This window comes from Lonchura striata, chromosome 4, assembly GCF_050655825.1.
Source record: "Lonchura striata isolate lonStrDom1 chromosome 4, ASM5065582v1, whole genome shotgun sequence".
Lineage (NCBI taxonomy): Eukaryota > Metazoa > Chordata > Aves > Passeriformes > Estrildidae > Lonchura > Lonchura striata.
The window spans coordinates 64,418,058-64,426,283 of NC_140706.1; the positions used below are offsets into that span (position 1 = coordinate 64,418,058).

The 8,226-nt window shown below is 41.9% G+C and overlaps 1 protein-coding gene across 5 annotated transcripts in view; it reads left to right on the forward strand.

Moving 5' to 3' along the window:
• MAML3 (mastermind like transcriptional coactivator 3) overlaps positions 1–8,226 on the forward strand; it is a 243,629-nt gene that overhangs the window by 73,301 nt on the left and 162,102 nt on the right. The window lies entirely within an intron of this gene.

Genomic DNA, 8,226 nt, shown 5'->3' on the forward strand with positions numbered 1-8,226 from the left:
AACCTTCTTTCTATGTATAAATGAGAGCAGCATGTCTAATATTATTGTTTGCATGTCACAACTACCAGGTCTTCCCAACTGCAAACCTCAAGGCAAATGGTGGGCAGATAAAAGTTATCCATGGAGAGACCGTAGCTGATGGGATGAAATGCCTCTCAGAACTGGTGGTTGGACCTGATGAGCTGGGTAAATTTGTGAAACTCAAATACTCCATTAAAGAAATCAGATTTTTTAGAAAAAAATTACTCATAAATGACAATTGATCCACTTAAGCCACATGGTTGTTAACACTTTATTCATGCCTCTGAGCAGTAGCAGTGAAGGATTTCCTCTGATAATCTAAAAGCATCAGCACAGATGTCTGTCTACTCTAGTTGCCACCAGAAGATGATGAGCAGTGAAGTCCACAGTATATGAGGCTGTACAATGTAACCCAGATATTGCAGGGAATGCAATAAATCACAGTTTGCACTGAAGGAGAGCTGCGCTTTCCCTGTGCTGCTCCAGTGGCTCTGCTGCTGTGTCTCCTCCTGTCGTGGAGAACTGAGGGCAGGGTGGGGTTTGGGGAAGATGTCAATGCCCAGGCAAGGATTTGGAGACAAAGATGGTTCTGTTGCTAGGGAAGAACAGCCTGAAATTGGAATGAATCCAAGTGAAGCAATATTTTAACATAGGGTCAGCAGTGCTTCACTGGTCATTCCTTGAAACAAAAGTTTGCTCTGCTTTTATAGTCAGGTACCATGTAAGTCACTCATGTCACTTGCTATGACATGTCACAGCTGCCACTGTGCCACTGAGCACAGTCACAATACCATTCAAGCCAACAGAGCCCAGCTGTATGTGGCAATCTTGTTTAGTGCTTTGTAGAGTTAATCCTGTGCTTTCCTCCTTGGCCCAGCTGACAACTGTAAAAGAGTGATAGAACTTGGAACAGCTTGCCACAGTCAATAATTTTGCATTGTACAATGAAATATAATGTTACAGTTGTCACTTTTAATTAACAGATGACACATTGTCAATCTGCAATCAATTGAATGTAATTTTCGGTTTTGAACTCCCTTTGCATTATTACTAGATTAACTGTCCTTACATTAAGAAAAAAAAATGCATAAAAGCATAGAATTTTTCTGGATAAAAAAATATTCTGATCCATAAGTTTCAAGAAAACGAAACAACTCACTATGAAGTCTCATTTGTGTCTCTGCTCTCAGAATCATCTTTCCTCCTTCATGCAAAGTCTCAGCAGATTGTGAAGGGTGTAACAGGTACCTGTGCCTGTAGTCAAGGCTGGAAGAGTCCTGTTCCATAAGGGGTCACTTTCCCTTGTGCAGCTGAGTTCAGCTGGTCTGTTTGCAGCACTGTTCCTCCTCTGGCTGTTCCTGCTGTGGTCCTTGCTGCCCCTGCCTGGATGGTGCTGCATGAGCTGCTGCAGGGCGGGCACCTGGAACCTGTCACCTTCCGCAGATTTTTAAAATTCTCTTGTACAAAATTCACTGCATGCAAATCCATTTGTCTATCTCAACTGTTGCATTGAGTGGTGTTCCAGTGTGCTTATTGCCAAGGTATCTAAGCACTTTTTAATATGTTCCATCTGAAATTTGCCATGTGTTTCAAGCTTAACAAAGCTCCAGTAAGAGGAAGGCCTGGACTGAGGAAGAAATGACACTTTGGAAGAGCAGTTAAAGAAGAAAAATATGTTCAAATTATCCTAGTTGTTATGTTATTCCTTCCTTCTCCACAGAGGATTTATACAAATTAAATTTCTGTATGCAAACTAAGGCTGACTTTTGTCAGTTCAATTTATCCTCTGAACCTGGAGATTATTGATTGCTCTGTCACTTCCCTTAACTGCACCATTCACTAATCTCCTCTGCCTTTCCCCTCTTTTTCTGCCCCCACACATCTCACTCAGGCTTTGTCTGTGTTAGGCAGTCTTGCAGCATAAATAAATTGATGTATCAGTAGCTGCACCATTATAGACTTCTCTTACAAGCACCCTTCTGGCACAACAGTAAACCCAAATTGTTTATTTCTTTTGGCAATTAAATCCAATTAGGCTAATCTGGACTACAGCCTTGCAGCGTACCCATTTAAAGATTGCTCACTGGTGTAACTGAATCTATTCACGTGCCAGTATAGTTTTTTCTCTTTGTGCTGCACTGTCCAGTAGTAGAGATGTGGGGTTTCAGCCTCCCTATCAGATGGTTCGGTAGGTCAGTTCAGGTTGCTGGCAGGTGGCAGTGCCCTCACAGTGTTTTAGGGACAGCTCACGAGTGCTTGTGGCTGGTGGCACAGTTCTGGGTGTGGTGATCCTCAAATCCCCCCTCACTGGTGCACAGCTCAGCTGTGGGTATGGAGTTATCCCTTTGCTTTATGTTGCCATTGAGGGACTTTGGGGCGTGAGCCCATTGAGGTCTGGGTGTACCTTTGAACATGTGCACGTGTTCATACAGAAAACACACTCTGTACTAAAAATCTTACGAGTAACAACAAATACTGATTTTCCCTTGCTTTTCATGTTACACAGGTGGTTGTTTCTGACCTGCCAGGCTGGAAGTTAAGCTACTTTCTGTAGAGTCAGAAAAATATACTTGAGGTTAATGTGGAGAAACAGGCTGACTTAGTTTTGCCTTCCTGATATTCAAAACTACACTGTACAAGGGAGAATCTTATAATTCTGCTGTTCGTGATTGCTAGAATTTATATACTTCCTCTTGTTTGGAGAACTCCAAATGCTTTAAAAACTATCCTTGGTTAAGGAGAGAATTTCAAGATACAAAATAAGTGTATGTATTAGAATCTAATATAAAATCATCTGTGGTTCTTAAAATATTTAACAGCATAAAGTGGATCATTCCTCCCTAATTTTACACAACTGTGTAGAATTCATATAGTGTCATACACTCGCTATTAATCATACAGATAGAACTGTCATCTTTGTGGGCTTCACTGCAATTGCTAAGGTGCCCTCTGCAGAAGATCCTGTGGCTAATGTTCTCATTACCCACTAATTGGCTAAAGAGAATTCTCTCACACTGCATTTAGTCTGATGGATATTTTCTATCACCTGATGGATGGAATGGACAGCCAAACCAATTATCACAGCAAAGAGTGCTATATACCCGAAAATTTCAGGCAGAGACAAAAGACCCTTGTAAGATTATGTCTAGTCAGTGCCAGCTGATGTTGCGGTCTGCGGCGCTGGTGGACGCAGTGTTCCCCAAGAGTGTCTTGTGCCAAGGGATAGGAGCCAGGAGAGCAGCAGCACAGACACACAGACAGACAGACAGGCACACACATGCACACGCAGCAGCTCGGCAGTAAAGACACGTGAGGGTCCGGGCGTGGAGATCCAACGTGCTTTATTTCAGGCCATGCTGAAGAGGTCCAGGGGCCAAAGACAAAAGAGGGTCCAGGGTATGAACACAGGGAAAGAGGGGGTGGAGGAGACCACCAGAGATCCAGTGGGCTGAGGGCTTGGGCGGTACACAGGGAAGGGACCAGTAGGGAATGCCAGGGTGGATGGGCAGAGTTACACACAGTGGGATTACAGGGAGTGGAGAACTCGCTAGGACATGAACATATAAGGGTAAAAGGAGTAGGGAAGGCCAGAACTGGGTCAAATTAACATAGTCCTGCAGAGCACCACAGGGGAAACTTCTTTCCTCACCCTGAGCTGTGAGGAATGCCTGGAGCCTAAGGTGCATCTCTCCAGAGGATCACCATTTCCCTCTCCCCAGTAGGGTCACAGGCCTCCACAAGCTGAGATTTTGTTAAGCTATTAAAGGGATTTGGGTTCTTTGGTAAAAGCACAGTTCAGAATACCTTGAAGCTTCTGTAAACCAGGCAGCCCCTGGGTTGATTTTGGCTTATGGTGTCAGTGTTTTGACCTTGAGTGCTTGTGGAAGGCTAAAAACAAATAGAGTCATCCTGAGGTGTTAACACTGTTCTGGAGACTTTTTACCTGAATGAACTTTGTGATTCAAAAGTGCTGGAGTATGTGCTATTTACATAGTAACCCCTAGACGCAGGCGTTATTCAAATTATTTTTGTGCTTATTTTCCTTTCACATAGCTCTAAGAAATTCGAAGGAATGTTTGTGCAGTAACTGAGATGGGAAGTTATTTGGTTCTTTTCATTGTATTTAACAATTTAATTTTTGAGATCTTTGTTTGAAATGCAAAGGTAATTTTCTGAAGTAAGGGAGAGCAGGTGTACACTTCTCTTGCAGGCCTAGCTTTCAGTGCTTTGGGAACATGCTCTGTTTTTCCAGCATCAGTGGAAAAGCCAAAATTTGTTCTCTCTCAGCCTGGGAAGCTATCATGGGCTCTGGAGCATAGCCTGTCTGTCATGTGGCCAGTCCATATACCTCAGCACCCAGAGCCTGTGGTGCTACTGCTCTTTGTCTGTGAATCCTTCTGTTAGTGGCTGGACTAATAAACGAAAGGAGAGATGTGCCATGCAATTGCTTTTTGATGAAGAAGGCAGAGGAGAGCATGAGAACTGATAAGAATCAGTGACCAGGACAGGAGATGGCAGGAAGGCCAGAGACCCTGTGTGGGGCTGGCAGTAGAAGCCATGTGGGGTTAGTTACTCTCTTCTCCTTATTCCATCCTCTCCAGCACCAGCCTTTCACTCTTTGGGGTGTCACCATGCAGAGCTGCCTTCCTCTTCCTCCAGCATAGCAGAAGCAAGGTGCCCCTGTCAGCTCCTCTTTGGTATTCTCCTGGAAGCAGAGATCTGCCTCCCTGATACTGTCCTCCCCATGGATTCTGGAAGAACATGCTCTTAGAGAGTTGGCTAGGAATCTCACTTTTAGTAATGCATTCTCTTTTTTTTTTTTCTTTAAGTCAGATCATTTGTAGCAGAATTATTTTAAATAAGCTTTCCTTGCTTCATTAAAATCATAATGAGAACCAGAAGAAAAGAAATTTCTCAAATAAGGGCAGGTGTCACAGGAGAATGGAGATTCCTTTTCCTATGCAAAATGAAAAGTGTGTGTGTGGTATATTCCTTTTTTGTTCTTTACTGTATATTCTGCCTCCTTACTAGAGGGGACTGCACAGGTCGAGAGTTTGGGCTCTGTCCCTGGGAGGTTGTAATCCAAATGGATAAAGGAAGAAGACCAGAGGAAAAGGAGAGAGGATTTCCATGAGAAAATCATGGGACTGTGTGCATGCAAGTGGATGGATTGGAGCTTCTCCAGGTGTTTTGTTATTGAGAGGGTATAAGCCAATGCTCCTAAAGAATGAGTGGAGCTGAGGGAAAATGCATTGGAGCATTGAATTGTCTTTAAATCACATCATGTTCTTTAGCTCTGCATGGCTGGTCCACAGATTATATCTTTGAGCTGCTGCAGTAGTGAAGTAAAAGAAGCACTGGGCACTGCTGATCTACATCTAATTTGAAAAAGACAGGTTTTGAGTTAAGCATTTCTTTAATCCTTGCTTCTTATTGACTGACAAATATGACAGAGGCTGAACGTGTTCTGGCTCTGTTTTTTGGGTAGCAGTAGCTCTGTAGAGAATCTGCACCCTCCTACACACTGGGAAAAGCCAGAGAACATGTATCTTAGTATGACACAAGGGCTTGTTTGTGTTACTGAATTGTCCTCTTGCATTACTATGTAGATTAATCGAGAGCTGGTCTAGGAAATCATGAATGTGCATGCTAAGGGTGCATGCTAATGCTTTGTTGTTTAATGAATACTGCAAATAAAGTGGACCAAAGGGGTAAGTGCTGGGAGTACCTCCAAGAACAACAAAGTACTGGTATATTGTGGTGACAAACCACTTAAAAATGCAACAGGCCTCATCTCTTAATTCCTAAAGCATTTCACTCCCTTGCATAGATGGGCTTTGTTTCATGCTTCAAAGTTCTTTTCAGTTCATTCTTGAATATAATGCATAGGCTCCTCAATAATAAATACATCAGAATAAAACTTTAATGATAAAATAGACACTATTCTGATCAGAATTAGACCAAAGCATGTGCTGTCAAGCTCAAGTGGGGGGAATTTGGTGTTAAACTTTATTGGTTTTATTAGCATTTTAATGAAAAGTCTTCCCAGGCATTCCCTAAAGGTAAAGAAATGTGCTGTCTCTTAAAAATTGTATTTTATTGAGATATGCAACCCAGGATGCAATAAGTGCACTCCTGGGTAAGGAAAAGGACAGTTTGGGCCAAGGCTAAAATTGCAGTCAACAAAAACGCATACATTTGCGTCTTTCACCTGCTAAAAATGTGTGATTTTCCACATGATGGCCATAATCAGCTTGAAGTGGGGTTTTATTTGGAAAGAACATCTGTTTCTCATTGTTCTGGGTGATCCATCCCAACTTTTTTTTCTTAAAAAACCAGAATTGTATTTAAAAAATTTGATTGTAAGTCTCTGTACACCCTACCTGAATTCTAACATATGCAGCCCTTGTTTGTAGATAGAATTATGGAGCATGTGAAAAATTATTCAAGATTTCTTGGCTTAAGTCTTTTGAGAAATCTCAAAGTGACAACTGCCCAAATGTCAGGATGATGTTGCTCCCTTCAGATAAAGCAACTGAGTTTGAGTTACTTTTCACTGCACAATCTCTGCTTGCATTGATGTGAATATATTTTTCACTTTGTGTGCATCTTGTAATTGTTAGCTATGTGTATTTTTTGTCAGTGTTAATTTAAAAATTGTAATTAATGAAACAGGTAATGATGTCCTCTTTGAGACATTCGGGCTCTGATTCATTAATTTCACTATGTCTAGATTGCACTGGATGTGGCTTTCATTTTAAAATGAGTATGGTGATGACTGTTTTTTTTTAATATAGTCACATAAACGGAATGTCTGTAGGACCTGCCAGTGCTGTGTACTGTGGTTCTGTGCTCTTGGCACCTGTGCCATATACTGAATGTTTCTAGTACAATGTGAATATGTCCATCCTTGGGATGCACAGCTTGCATCTTCAATGATACCAGAATGAGAAAATATTTAGTCAAATCAAGTGAAAAAAAGACGCAGGAGAAGTGGACATGCAGAGAGCTAGAACATACTGGCACTGAAAATGACTTAAATAATTACGTCTTTCAGAATATTTATGTAATAATTAGATTATCCACTCTTCACATTTTCAGTCAGACTTGTTGTCGTCTTCTCTAGCACAAATTCACAACATCATTCTTAACTACAAGACAAGTTCCTTGGTTTCAGTTCTCTTTCATCTAGTAGCAATCTGCACAGCTGTCAGTAGTGGAAGTCCCACTTTTGGACATTTGTTCCTTCTGCCTTCTCATGTCAGCAGCAAATATCCTACAGTCACAAAATAAACAGACTTGTAGGGTTCATCTAGCAGAAAATAAATTCGGACTCCTGCCTTACTTGTACCTACATGTAGTTACGATGTGTTAAAGTGATTGTATGCTAGCACCTGAATACTGTGAAAACAGAGCTATGTCTGGGTCCTAGGCTCTGTTTTGGGAAACTTAATTGAAGATTGGCATCACATTCCCCAGATTACCCCTGATGACAAGTTGTCTTTCCCAGAAAGCTGGCCATCTGAATTACAAAAAATATGAGTGATGGAATATGTAAATAAAACCTGTGTAAACACAGGGCATGCTTATTTTGCCTTCTTCATCATTTTAATAATACTGTGTTTTGATTTTTAGGCAAGGCCAGATTGGATGGGGCTTTCAGCAACCTGGTCTAGGGGAAGGTCTCCCTGCCCCTGGCAGGGGGATTGGAATGAGACAATCCCTTCTGATCCAAATTTTTCTGTGCTTCTATATGTTTCTTTGTAGGCAAGAGAGTGAAGAAGACTATAATCAAAAAAGCAGAGTATTAGCAAGGCTTCAAATGCGAGGAAAGGGTGGCAAGGTAACTGAACTTGCAAAGATTTTTACAGTCATAAGACACCAAGGAAATGTGCTGTTATTAGTTGAAAAAGTGATGTTTTATTGATGTCTTGGTTTGAAAGACAGATGTTTTCCAAGGAAGGCGGGAATGTCCCTTGGAATGGAAAATTTGACCCTTTTGCCTCCCAGTTATTATAACTTTGAAATTATGGGCCTTTCAGGGAAAGATATGGGAAAAGTTATTTACTAGAACAGATTTATAAAAGCAGGCAGAGACGCAGCCCCGTGGGCGCAGCAGCACAAACCCAGCGCAGCCTCTCTGCGCTGCCGGGCCCTTTCCCCGGGTGCAGTTCCAGGCACGGCCAGCAGGGGCGCTGCTGGCTC